Below are 14,889 nucleotides of genomic sequence, written 5' to 3' on the forward strand. Positions count from 1 at the left end.
GTTAGGATAGTTTTACAACTGTCTAGTCTTGACTTTTGAATTTCCAGTGAAATCCTAGGTCAGACCGACATCTACTGTTCCCTTCTATGGGAATGCGTCCTCACCTACTCCTCTCAGGAGATTTTACCTATTTGTCAAACATCTGGTCCTCCAGACCTATTTGGACTTTCTGCTCAACATTTGATCCTCTAACCCCCAGTCTTTGGTCCAACTCGATCTTGGTCCTCCAGACCCCATCGAGTCCCTCCACCTAGGTGTCCTTGATCTGCCAAGACTTGCCCTGCCTAGTCCTTCCGACTAGGACTTACCTTGCTTAGCCAACTAGCCTTGCCAGCTAGGACTTTTCCTTGCCTAGCCTCCAAGCTAAGACTTGCCTGTTGTGCTACCTGCACACTTAGATCAGTTCATCAATTCACAAATAATACTTAACTTTAGACCTTTGCCAACATCAAAATATAGGTTTGATTCTGGTGCTTCCTGCACCAACAATCTTCCTTTTTGATGTTTGACAACCTGATTTAAAGTTAAGTTTAAATTTTTCATAAAGAAGGATTTTTCATAAAGAAAGTTAACTCCCCCTGAGTTTAAGCTCCCCCTTAATTTAAGATCTCTTTTAAAAAACTCCCCTTAAATTAAGACGTTCTTTTGAAAATATTAAAAAAAAATTTTTAAACCTCCTCATTTTTTCTCCTCCTTTGACATACATAAAAAAAATGAGGAGACTCACTATTTTCAAAACTTAATAAGATTTTCAAAAATTAAAAGTTTTTAAGTAAAAAGTACATACAAGAAAGCTCTAAGTGACAATTTCAAGATTTAATTTTAAGATGGATTCTAATGCCAAAGAATAACTAAGTCCTAGAGTCCAAGCATGCATCATGTAAAAATATAATATTTTAAAAATACAACATCTATAAAATTATTTTTATTAACATGTCTAACTTTTGTTACTAGCTGACTATCAGAAGATAGCAGTTTTCACTAAGTTAGTCAAATTAAGTGTGGATTTCCAACTAGTCATTTACTATGATAGATCACTTAACTTGATCAATATTAATTCATATTTATAGCCTAGATTTATGATGATGCACTGACATAAGCATCTAAAATTTAGACTTTGACCCTAAGCATCTCACACCATTCTAAGTGCCTCAGTACACAAGCAAGTTAATCTTAAGGTGCTTGTGAGATGCTAGCTGCCTAAATCTATAGGTTCATGCTTTCTACGGGAAGACCTAGGCTAAGTCCAGATTTTAAATAATTAATTTTGAAAAATATAAATTTTTGAAAAATAGTTTTTGAAAAATAGTTTTGAAAAATTATGTTTGAAAAATATAATGTTTTAAAAACTATAAACTTAAATTTTGAAAGCTGATTTAAAACATAAGGTTTGAAGACCATAAGTAAAAATCTACTACTCTACTAGAGCACATTCCTAGTTGTCTTATTTGGTCAGTAAGTCTAAAAAGTTTAATTGGATGTTGGTGCTAATCAATTTTATTTGTTTTAAGATTTTAATTAGATTTCAGTTTTAGATTATTTAATTTTTAAATTAATTTTTGACTAATGTTTAAAAATTATTTTGAATCAATTACCTGTAGATTAAGTTTTCTGTTATTTAATTATAGATTTGGATTAATTGATTAAATTAAATTACTTAGATTAATTAAATTTTAATAAGATTAGTTGAATTGATTAATTTTAAGTCATTAAGTCCATTTCATCTCATTTCTAGATTGTCAAACACGTTAGTCCTATGGGTTGTGTGAGCTGGTAGTCAATTTTTTCTTGATTTAATTTTAATTGTGAATCTAGAGATTTACCTAACCTTGTGTTAGATTTAGACTTAGCTTTAGGTCTGCCAAGCTGGTCTTTTTAGGATAAGCTTCCAGGCTATGGTGAGTCACAATGGAAGTTATTAAAGTAACCACATGCCTAAAATAAAGCTTTCCTAAAACAATCAACCCAAGGGACTTAATACTAACTCTTAGTCTGATTAGCTCATGTTGAACTAGGGTAACTCAGTTAGTTCTGCTAGACCAAGTGCACCAAGTAGAATACATATGATTCAACCTCGACATGCTTCGCCCTAGCTTCCCTAACCTACTATCATTCAAATCCTTTCTAATGCTAGGTCGTTAAGGTTAGGTTGACCTTTTTCTAATTGATCATTCTAATTTAAGCATAAAATTAATCTAAGCATATATCAAAAATAGGAAATTATACAATCATACAATTTATCTAATTAAAACAATTTTTCTATTGACTCCCTCTGGATCAAGACCCTGAATTGGTCTAGTTAGATAATGAATCTGATCCTTGGGGATCCAATATTGATTAGTCAAGTTGGACTTGGGAACCCATGCTTGGACTCATTCTCTATTGGTTCGTGTCGCTAATGACAAATATGATTTGTATTAGAGCTCGAAGTGAATCATTCCAATGAACCTTTAAGGTCCTCAACACAAGAATTCACCGGAACGGGTTTCCTAGTGTTTCCCATCAGACTGGACAGTCGAGTCAATCGAAACATGGATTCCAGTCGACTTGAGCTCGGAAAAGTGTAGCGGAAGTCGAAGTTTATCGACACCCTTAACATCAGCTTCAAGTCGACCTGAGTAGGGACTCCAGTCGACCGGAAGGCGAAGTCAGCTAGAAAGAGGATCATGGTCTACGTGGTGTCGACCTGAGATGGACTCCAATCGACCTGAGTGGGTTATAAAAGCAACTTCGACCAGAGACTTTTTACATCAATTCTTACACTTCCACAAGCAAATCTTATCGAGCCAAGGGCATCCTGAGTGAGCAGAACCAACCAACCAAGCCGTCGTAACGCCAGATTCACGCCCAAACTAAGATCTACAAAGCTCCGGCACTTGGGTAACAAACTTTATACTTGCATTTGTAAATCCGATAAAAGGTTTTGTTTTATCGTGATATATTTATAATTCATTACAACTTTTTTCTGTAAGGAAATAAGTTAATTAGTGGATTGCCCGTACGAAAATGATCATAGATTGTAGGCCTTGAAGTAGCAGCCTTCGGCTGTAAACCAAGTAAAAAATACTTGTCGTGTTCTTACTTAGTGTCTTGAATTTTCAAAAACCAGGAAAAATGCTTAAGCGCTATTCACCCCCCCCCCCCCCCACTCTAGCCCTTAACTCGATCCTACAATTAGAGTGGGGTCCTCGGATTCAGTGCAATCACTGATCGAGGATGTTTTCAATTAAAGTTTGAATTTTTCTAAGTTTTTTCAAAATATTTTTTTGTTTATTTCTTTTATCCCGCACTGCTAATCTAAGACCATGTCTTAGAACGGTTTGCTCTGTCTTTCTGTGTGCTAGATTAATGGCTCACCAGAAAAGCTTCAGTACCGCGAGACCACCTCTGTTCTCAGGGGAAAACTTCGCCTACTGGAATGGTAGGATGAAGTGTAACTTGAAAACACAAGTGGAGATGTAGATAGTCATCCAGACGGGATTCACAATCCCGTCTGACAATGACGGTTTACCACTTACTTGCGAAAGGTGGGACGCGGCCACAAGGAAGAAGATCGAGGTGGATGCAAAAGTGACTCAAACACTCCAATGTGGACTGACCAAGGAAGAACTAAACCGTGCCGGTCCATTCATAAGCGCCAAGGATCTCTGAAACAAGCTAATCGAATGCCATAAAGGCACATTATACACCAAGGTAAGCAAGCGTGATTTGCTTCTTAATAAATTGTATAATATCAAGATGATGGACGAGGAGACAACAAGTGGACTACACGCTTAGATCCAAGACCTCTTCAATGGCCTACACGCGATTGACTAGAAAATAGAGAATCACAACGTTATAAGGTACGCACTTAAAGCGTTCCCTATAGGAACACTTTGTGGGCATCTATAGTGGATGCTTACAAGGTCTCCAAGGACCTTTCTAAAGTTAAATTAGATGAGTTTTTTTTAAATTTGAACTTTACGAACAGTCTAATGCCGAAGTGGAAGAGAAGGATATTGCTCTTCTTACAAGTATAGGTAAAGAAAAGAAGTCAAAGAAGATTATCGAAGACTCAGACTCATCCGACTCTGAAACAAACAGCGAGGTAACTTCCAAGCTCGTGAACCTAGTTCAGAAAATGATTCGAAGGAAATGAGGAGTCAAGAAATCGGAGATAAAGAAGGTCATGAACAAATCAACTAATCTGACTACAATCGACAAAACTGAATTAAGCTGCTACGGATGCAATCGCAAAGGACACTTTAAGGTCGCTTGCCCAAACCAAAGGAAGGACCTGAGAACAAAGAAAAAGGCCTTTAAGGCGATGTGGGATGAGTCGTCATCTGAAGAATTGGATGAAGAACCAACTCCAACAAGTTTCCTCACGCTTCCGGTACGGAACAAGACGGCAGAAAGCGATAGCGACTCGGACACTGATGAAAGCCACAGATCCACATTTGTTTCTGAAGATTCCACTCCCGCTGTAAGTATCGACCGCTTATATTCGATAATTATTAGTCTGTCTAAAAAGTTAGCCAAGTCTAATGCTATGGTTGAATCGCTCCAAGAGGAGTTAGTACTCCTCAAAGAGAAAGTCAACACTGAGCCGTCAACCCAGGCTACTTTAATTGAGAATTTGACTCAAGTTCAACTTGAGGAAGAAAATTCTCAATTAAAGATCCAAGTTGACGAACTCAGATGGTCGCTTGCTAAATTCACTTCTGGGTCTAAGTATCTGGACATGATACTTGGATCTTAGAAAGCTGGATACAATCGATCGGGCATTGGATATAAATCCAAAAATAGATCATTCATAACATTACTGCACATAACACACAAACCGAATCGATCTAGAGTCCAAGCGTGGGTTCCAAAGTCCAAATTGGTTAATCCAGTTGGACCGAACCAATTCTGGGTCCCCAAGGATCAAATATTTTTGATCCGACCCAACAAGGGTCATGATCTAGGAGGATCCAAACCCAATTGATTGACTGCATATTTAATTTAGTTTTTTACTTTTCCTGCATTAGAAAAACTTAGGCTAGATAAGGACCAACTATTTGATTAACTCTTGCCAACCTAGTACCAGGGTGGGGCGAGATGATAGTACGTTAGGGAGATTTAGTTTAAGTAATCAAGTGGGGTAAGGAGTACCTTACTTGGTTTGCTTAGTCAGGTTGAACTAGCCGAAGCTACCTCACCACATCCTAGACTAGTTAGACCAGAGTTTTTCCTTAGACTAGCTAAACTTATAATTTCTTGAATAAGTTTTATCTTAGAACGTGGTCATTATTCCGATAACCAAGAAGGCCCTTATGCCTCACCACTGCTTGAAAACTAGTTTTTGAAATGTAAGTTTAGAAAGTCGAAAGGTTAAACTTGAATCTAACTCAAGGTTAATCAAATAATAGATACCTAAAATAATAATTAAATATAAAATTGAAATGTCATCTCACAAAAACCTATAGGATTAACTGCTTGATAATTTAGAAATGGGTGAGATGAATTAGGTAATAATTTTATTTCTCAACTAAACAAATTAATTTAATTAATTTTTAACTAAATTAATTTTACTTAATAAATATTAACTTAATTAAATTTTTAACACTAATAAATTTTAACTTAATTAAATTTTTAATAACTTAATAAATTTTTAACATTAAATAAAATTTTAAAATAATTTTTTAACTTTAAATAAATTTTTAAAATAATTTTTTTAACTTTAAATAAAATTTTCAAAATAATTTTTAATTTAAATAATTTTCAAAAATAATTTTTTAAAATAAATTTTTTTTTTTTAACTTTAAATAATTTTTCAAAATAATTTTTAACTTTAAATAAATTTTTTTTCAAAATAAATTTTTAACTTTAAATAATTTTTCAAAATAATTTTTTAACTTTAAATAAATTTTTTAAAATAATTTTTTAACTTTAAATAAATTTTTTAAATATTTTTTTTAACTTTAAATAATTTTTAAAATAATTTTTTTAACTTAAATAAATTTTCAAAATAATTTTTTTAACTTAAATAAATTTTTAAATTAATTTTAAAACAAATTTAACTTAATTAATTTTTAATTAAAAGTTTTTAACTTAATTAATTTTAATCTAAATCAATTTAACCTTAATTAAATAAATCTTTCAATTTAACCTTAATTAACTTAAATAATTTTTAATCAAACATAATCTTACACTAACACTAACTTTAAACAACCCTAACCTAAGTCTAAAACTATCAAAATCTAAGTTTTGATTTAAATAAATTAAAATCTGAAATTAATACGAAATCACCCTTAAAAAGGCAATTCAGACGACTCAAGTCGACTGGAACCCCTATTCCAGTCGACCTGAACAAACCCTAAACCAGCCGCAAAAGCCCAATGAAATTCTAACTCAAGTCGACCTGAACCAACTGTCAGTCGACTTGCACCGCCTCTAGTCGACCGGAATACCCATTCCAGTCGACTGGAATACCTTTATAAAAGTTACCGCGTGGCCCACACGGTAAATCTTTTTTTCACTTTTCTACCCTTTTTCTACTTTCTGGCGGCGCGGGAAGCCTTTTAGGATGATAGATCTTTCCTTATACTACTAAAATGCCTAGGTAATCCTCTAAACTTTCCCAGTTAATTAATTTCTAGTTTTCCATTATTAAAATTCATTATTATTATGTTTTAGATGGGTAAAAAGAGGGTGTGAGGCTGGGACCTCTAGGACCCCTAGTACAGACCCTAGATTTCCCACAAACGAGCTTAGACATAGATTTGAGGAATTATCCTATGTCCCACTACATTCTAGATATTTAGATAGGGCATTTTTCATGAGATCTTGCATACCATCCACTGAGGTCATTGAGCATTATCACTTGCATAGACTGGTTTATTGTACGACTCCGGTCAACACGACTTTGTGTGCCGAGTTGTACAATAACTTAGTCCAGGTCGACGACCTGACCTTCTCTACCCGAGTTGGAGAGAGGGACATTACCATTACACCCTCCATGATTAGTGTATTTGTAGGACTTCGCCCCTCCCAGTGCACTTTTCTGTGCTACCCACCTAGGGATCTACCCTTTGGAGATCCCTACTCCCACATCACTTTAGATACCATGCATACATACTTCTATCAGGAGGACCGAGCTCCTGGTACAGTTCTGTTTCCATCTGGCAGACTTAGGATACAGGATTATGTCCTGTATAGAGTCATAGTGAACTGCATTCTGCCACTGACTACAAGGGACCTCAGTGCCATGAGACCCTTTCATTCATTTCTTCTTTATGCATTCATACATAGACTAGATATAGATATAGGTTTACTTATATTTCATACCATCATTTTTGCATCTTCTGTTGTTACTAGCAAAAGGGTCCATATGCCCTACTGCTATATTTTGACTCACCTATTAGACTCACTAGGAGTTGATATCACCATCAGTGATATCTTTCCTCCTATGGTGACTTTGACATGATAGGGTCTAGGAACCTTTCATTAGGTGGTGTCCATATAGATGATGATGGGGTACTATCCTGGAGGCGACAGCCTCAGCTTCACCTTCAGCCCCAGCCCCATCCCCAGCACCAGCCAGCGGCATAGATATTGAGGTCGAGTTAGAGGAGCTGCTTGGACTACCGGCACCTCCACTTCCACTTACGACTGACCAGAGGCTGACCCGACTAGAGGAGTCTTTACAGAGCTTATAGCAGACGATGATCGATCGGTTGGATAGTCAGGATGCGAGCATATCAGAGTTGTTGGAGATGATTAGAGCATGGGGACATCCACCACCACCTCAGTAGATGTTTTGACTTATTAGACTTATTGACTTGGACTTAGTAGACTTATAGACATATTAGACACTGGACTAGCTTGTATAGTTTTCTATTTCTGCATAGTTCTATTTTTCTTTACAGCATTTATAGTTCAATTTTATTCTAACTTTGCTTGGTAGACTAGCAAAATAAAAGTTTTCAAAATTCACATCTTTGATTTTCAAATCTATTATAAAATAGTTTTTCAAAAGTTTTCAAAAAGTTTATTCTTTTATTTTGAAAAATCTATTTTTAAATTTTTTCTTTTATTTTCAAAAGTAAGGAATGAATGTTTTAGCCTTAGACTAGAATCAATCCCCTAGAAAGCATGTACCTATAGATCTAGGTGGAGCATCTCACAAAGCATGCTAGATACCTTGCTTGTGTTTGTAAAACATAGACTGAGTGTGAGATGCATAGGATTCTAGCCTAAGTACAAGATGCTTAAATCAGTGCATCGAACCTTACTTGGGCTTTAAAATATATTGATCAAGTTAAGTGTTCCTAAGCCTAAAGCTTAATGGAATGATACACTTATACTTGGCTAACTGGGTCAAGCTACTACTTTCTATCAATTAGCTAAAATCCAAGTTGGACACTTGCCCCATGGATAACATTTTTTTTGTCTATCTATTTTACTTATTAAAATGCTTGGACTCAAACCCTGTAGGTTATATTTTGATTATGTCAAAGGGGAAGTAATTATGAGTTTCAAGTTAAAATTCTAATTTTAAGGTTTTTAAAATCTTTTTTCAAAAATCTTTTCAAGGCTTAAATTTATTTTAAGGAAAAATGTTTTCAAAAAGGTATTCAAAATTTTTTAAAGTGTTTTCAAAAATTCAAAATATTTTTCAAGTTTAAATTTTGACTTAGACATTTTTCAAAAACTTGAATACATATTTTAAAAATTAAAAAAGTTTTGAACTTAAGCTCAAAATTCTAAATTGTTTGAAAAAGTTCAAAATTTTCAAAAGTTCTCAAAAACTTAGTGTTTTATTTTAAAAGACTTGGATAATTTTGCTTAAGTTTTGTTCAAAACTAAGCAATATCAAGTTCAGGGGGAGAGAACTGAAAATTTATTTTTTTCAAAAATTGCTTGTTTTTCAACTAAGTATAAATTCTGGAAGAGCCCTGAAAGCAGAAGGAGTTAAGGTTACACTTATTGCACTTCATGCATAACATGTTCTATTTATCTGTTAATTTTCTGCTTTAAGTTAGTATTTTTACTTAACTTGAAACTTGAGTTGTCATAATAAAAAAGGGAGAGATTATTGGTGCAGGAAGCACCTAATGATCGAACCTTGGTTTTGATAATGGCACCAGGTTCAAGTTAAGTGTGTTATTGGACTGATGTGTTGATCTAGTGTGCAGGGAGCACAGGTAAAGTCCTAGTTGAGGCTAGGCAAAAGACAAAGTCCTAGTTGTAGGCTAGGCAAGGACAAGTCGTGATCTAGAGGATCATGCGGAAGACTTGGCAAGTCGAGTGCACCAGGTGCAAGCCCATATAGTGTCGGAGGACCAAGAAGCATGACAAAAGTCCAATCGGGTATAGTCAAGAGGACCAGAGGATTGGTAAAGTCTGGGCGGTCTGGAGGACCGAGTCACAGCAACAAACCCTGGGGGCCAAGGACAAAGCCGAGCAGGAAAGTCCAACAAGTCTAAAGGACTTGGTTGGCGGCCAGGTAAATTCTCTCGAGAGGAGTGGGTCAGGACGTGTTCTCGAAGAGGAACTGTAGGCATCAGGTCTAACCCAAGGTTTTACTAAAAACTTGAAGTTAAGACCAAAAATTAGTTTAGAGAACTGACTTTTCGATTTGCAATTTTGTATATTTGGAACTAACTTGTCTTGCAGATCGGGAAGTTGAAGTCTTAGACTCCGGGCGACTGAAACCGTGGTTCAAGTCGACTGGACGGTCGAGTCGATTGAAACGTGGATTTTAATCGACCTAAGCTTGGATAAGCGCAGCGAAAGTTGAAGTCTATTGACACCCACCACGTCAGCTTTGAGTCGACCTGAGTAGGGACTCCAGTCGACTCAGAAGGCACAGTCAGTCGTAGAGAAAGAGGAACGCGGTCTACGTGGGGTCGACCTGAGATGGACTTCAGTCGACTTGAGTGGGTTATATAACCAACTTCAACCAGAGGCTTTGTACAACAATTCTTACACTTCCACAAGCAAATTCTATCGAGCCGACAGCATCCTGAGCGAGCAAAAGCAACCAACCAAGCTATCATAACGTCGTAATCGCGCCAAATTGAAGATCTACAAAGCGCCGGTGAATTGGGTAACGAATTGTTCTTGCATTTGTAAATCCAATAAAAGGTTTGTTTTATCGTGATATATTTATAAGTCATTACAACTTGTTTCCGTAAGGAAACAAGTTAATTAGTGGATTGCCCGTACAAAAACGATCACAAATCGTGGGCCTTGGAGATGCAGCCTTCGGTTGTGAACCAAGTAAAAAAAACTTGTCTCTTACTTTGTGTCTTATTTTTATTCTTACTCTACAAAGTCTTCCGCTATACTTTGATCGTATGCTCGAATATTGGAAAATCAGAAAAAATGCTTAAGTGCTATTCACCCCCCCTCTAGCGCTTAACTCGATCCTAAGTTTTGCAAGAAAAACTCTTTTTATACTCATGCCATGAATACTAAAGGTTTTTTGGCCTTTTTTTATTCTCTCATCAATGCATGAGGCTTTTGGTATTCCACTACAAAAATATAAGGTATTAGCAACGAAATTTTACGACGAATTATTTTCGTCACAAATTTGGGACAAATTTTACGACGAAATATATTTTTGTCGCAAGTTTGCAACGAAATTGGCAACGAAAAAAGTTTAGTTGCAGAAATTGCGATGATAAATTTTTGTCGCTAAACGACGAATTCACGATTCGTCAACAATTTGGCGACGAATTCATGATTCGTCGCCAATTTAGCGATGAATTCATAATTCGTCGCCAACTTTGGCAAAAGAGAAGGGATCGAGACGGTGGATGAGTTAGTGCATTTGGCGACAAAAGCATTTTCATTGCCAAATTCGTCGCTAATTTGGCGACGAATCACAGATTCATCGCAAAATCTGCGATGAATCTGCAATTCGTCTCAAATTTGACGATGAATTCGCGATTCATCGCCAATTTGGCAAAGGAGAAGGGATCGGGATGGTGGATGCATTTGGCGACGAAAGCATGTTCGTCGCCAAATTTGTCACAAATTTGTGACGAATCACTGATTCGTTGCAAAATTAATGACGATCCGTAATTCATCACAAATTTGGCGATGAATGCATTGTTTGTCGCCAAATTGGCGACAAACGCGCTATTTTGTCGCAAAATTTTGGCGACAAACAGTGCGTTCGTCGCCAATTTAGCGACGAACGCACTGTTTCGTCGCAAAATTTTAACATTAAACCTAGATCTAGATCTGAAAATCACCGATCCCTCGCGTTTTTCCCTTCTCTTCGCTGTTCCCTTCTCGCCTCCGCCGTCTCCAACCGTGAAAGCGGTGAAAGCGGATGGGAAGAGATCGGAGTCGGCCAGTCGTTCTAACGAGGCGGTGAAAGCGGTGAAAGGGTTCGTGTGGAGGCTCCCCGTCCTCAAAATCCAGGATCTCGGGAAGATCGGCCCCGGTCTTGGAGTTGGCACTGGATGCAGCGTCAGCGTTGGTTTCGGTCTTTTTGGAGGTTCGTACATCTTCGATCTTTCTGATCTTCGGTCTTTTTGGGCGTTTTAAGATAGATCTGAAAATATATGATCTCAACTGCATCTACTGTGTTGAGATGCATAAAGTATTTATGAACAAAATAAACTGGAACATTGTTTTGAGTTTTTTTCTTAGATTATGACCTTTTCCATTCCTCGGTTAGTGAATTTTGTTGTAGATTTTTAGTGAAGAGGCTGTAACAATGTATTCCAAATTGCTCCTTTTTTTCTTTGCTAAAGTTAAATTTGAGAGCCAGGTGATTTTCTTGACATAAGAAATTACCCGATAGAATTGATGAGTTTCTATTCTTATAAATAAAGATTTATGCAAGTTGCATCCGCACTTTAAGCAATTAAATTGTTACTTTCATCAGCTTGTTTCTAGCTTGTTGTTTTACCCTCATGAACTCTTCGAGACAACTGCGGGATTACGGCTAGGAATGCCTAGCCTACATTTTGGCATTGGAGTTGGTGTTGGATGTGGAATAGGTCTAGGTTTTGGCTATGGAGTGGGAAAAGGAATTGCATTTGATGAGAATGGAAAATACACAAATGTGGGCAAACTATTCCAAAGACCATCTAAGTAAGCATTTTTTTCATGAAAATAAATCGACTTCTATCCAAATATACTGGCCATGGCTAGTGTTTCCTCTTTCTTTGCTTTATTTTTTTAATGCAATTATAAGCTCAAGTTTAATGGGTTAATTTGTATTCCTGTTAAATACAACGTTTCTTTGTTGTTACCCATTTTGTTAAAACAAAAAGCAAAAATCTTTATGGACTCTATTCAACTAAATTTTTTTTATGGATCTACATATTTTCATAGCTGAAGTCATTAAAAGATGCTACTGTTTCTCTTGGATTCCTTGCTCTTATTAGTAATTTTGTGTTTCTTTTATGTAGTTTCATATTGTTTTAGGTTGATATCACTTCATATTGAAGGGATCCACAAGATTGCATAGCATGAAGGTACTGCAAGAAGTGAGAGATGTAGAAAAACAAAAAGAGAAAAAAAATCAAAACAACATAAAATAAGACAAAATAGAGTTTGGTGCTTTAGCAAGTGTCTGTCACTTATAATTGGAGTTTGGGGCATAAAATAGAATAAAAGTATGGTTAATAGGTTATATATGTAAAATCAGTTAAGAGTTGGGAAAGCTACAGTTTGGCGTATAAAGTTCGTCATATATTTTTGGTCATCCTACTATGTAGTAGTGCATCATGCATGCTTTAGTCTTAAGTTTAAACATTAAATATGATTTATATGTCTGTTCCTGTCACTAACCCCAAGAGCCTAGATGCAGTCTATTGCATGGTTCCTGCCAATTTATGGGACATGGAAGGTTACTCAATGTAGCCTTGTCTACTGTGCATCTTAATATTTGTTTTGATTATTGCAATGCTTTCATTTTATAGTTGTTATAAGATTGAACTTTATTAGCATTGTTGATATTTCCATCAATAGTTTTAGATATCCATGGTTTTTATTAATATGCTGCACTCTCATGACGTTCATTTCTTTTCTTGGATTGGATTTCAGTCATCAAATTGGTGCTTTAGTTGATGAGGTTGTATTCAATGCCAAAAGGCTAGTTCAAGCTACTTCAAAAGAGATCGAAAAATGGAGGTGAAGGGCATGAAACAAATTTCTGAACTTTCGAGCTACTTCAATAGAATATCATAATAAATGGGGTCTTGATAAAGAAAAGCTAAAGAACTCCATAAAACAACACAATATATTAGAGTTGTAAGTTACTAATTTATATATTTTTTAATAATACTATTAATTTTTTTAAACAGGTTTTTTGAAGAAAATTCAGAAGAAGAGATAAGTCTTTACATATTTAGTTTATAGGTTTAAGTTTTAATTTTAAGAATGATACTTTCTCTTTATCATGTTTTCTTATGTAGGAGAAGAAAAGATATTGACGAAGAAGGAAGCAGAGTCTCCGGAGAGCAAAAACAAACACGATGATTCTATTGCATCTTCTCTTGGTCCTGATCATCCCTCTTGACATTACATATATTGTATATGGATTTATATAACTGGATGTACTGGTTTGGATTTCATTATGTTGATATTGATGTTGTTCTAGAGTGATATTAATGTTTTCGATCATGATATGGATTGATATGTATATTTGTAGAATGTAGATTGATATATATGGATGTGGATATTTGTGATTTTAATTTGTGTGAATTGATATGTGTATGTGGATGTGGATTGATATTAATATGTGTATTTATGTATAGGTTATTTGTATAATTTGATTCGATCCGATTGGATCGTGTATTGTATCTACAAGATTATCAACAAATAAAGAGGTAGGAAAGAAAAATTTTGATTTTGCGATGAATTTTACGATGAAAATTATATTCGTCGCAAATCTGCAATGAATTCTGCGACGAAAATGATTTCGTCGCATTTATATCGTAATTTACTGTGCATGGATAATTTGCGAGAAAACTGAAATTTATCCCCAAATTCATCGCATATTTGCGACAAAACCGGATTCGTCGTAAATTTGCGATGAAAATTGGATTCGTCGCAAATCTGCGACGAATTTGGGGACGAATTTCAGTTTTTGTCGTAAATATCTGTGACGAAACAAGAAATTTTATCGTCAAAATTGGTGACGACTTTATAGCAACGAAAAAAATTTCGCAAAATTTGTCGCAAAAAATTTTGCGACGAATTTTTTTAAATTCGTCGTAAAATTCGTCACAAAATCATGATTTTTTTGTAGTGTTCTCTCATCAATGCATGAGGCTTTTGGTATTCTCTCATCAATGCATGAGGCTTTTGGTATTCTCTCATCAATGCATGATTAATCTGCATGATTAATCCACATTAATCATGTATGATGAATCAAATCCATTTATCAACTTGGTTTAATTTGAGTCTAATTCAAATTCAACCAACTTGAGTCTAACTCAAGTCTAGGTCATCCAATGAGCTTAATTGTTCTCTTAGTCAAACTAAAATGAACTCATCTTCAAATAGAGTGTTATTTGTGTGTGACCCAATAAGTTCTTGTAATATTGGCAATATCTCTAAAATCTATTTTAGAAACATAAGCAATGAGTGACATCTAGCAATGCATCATTGTTACCCAAGTGACAAGAATGTCGAGATCCAATATAACCTCCATGACTATGATAATGTATGACCATATCCTTCTATCCTTGATATCTAGATTGATCAATAAGGCATAGACCATGTTATCCTCTTATCAATCTTTATGTTTCTTGATCCCCAAGTAGACTCACTCAAGCAAATGAGCTCAATATCTCATATTGACTCATTTGAGCATGGCCATGCATTTTGTGGTCTTACTCCACTAATAATATCAGAAGAGATAATATGTTAGACTCTGTTCCATATCCAATTTCA

At 35.4% G+C, this 14,889-nt stretch overlaps 1 long non-coding RNA gene across 1 annotated transcript; it reads left to right on the forward strand.

Annotated features, from left to right (window-relative positions):
* Positions 1 to 11,949: 11,949 nt before the first annotated feature.
* On the forward strand, positions 11,950 to 13,660 carry LOC141828585 (uncharacterized). The gene is made up of 3 exons (XR_012601781.1): positions 11,950 to 12,078; positions 13,036 to 13,122; positions 13,296 to 13,660. It is a non-coding gene; the product is annotated as an uncharacterized LOC141828585 (long non-coding RNA).
* The last annotated feature ends 1,229 nt before the right edge of the window (positions 13,661 to 14,889 follow it).

The sequence above is a fragment of the Curcuma longa genome, chromosome 4 (assembly GCF_044706935.1).
Source record: "Curcuma longa cultivar G26 ecotype Majalengka, Jawa Barat chromosome 4, ITB_CL_G26_1.1, whole genome shotgun sequence".
Classification (NCBI taxonomy): Eukaryota; Viridiplantae; Streptophyta; class Magnoliopsida; order Zingiberales; family Zingiberaceae; genus Curcuma; species Curcuma longa.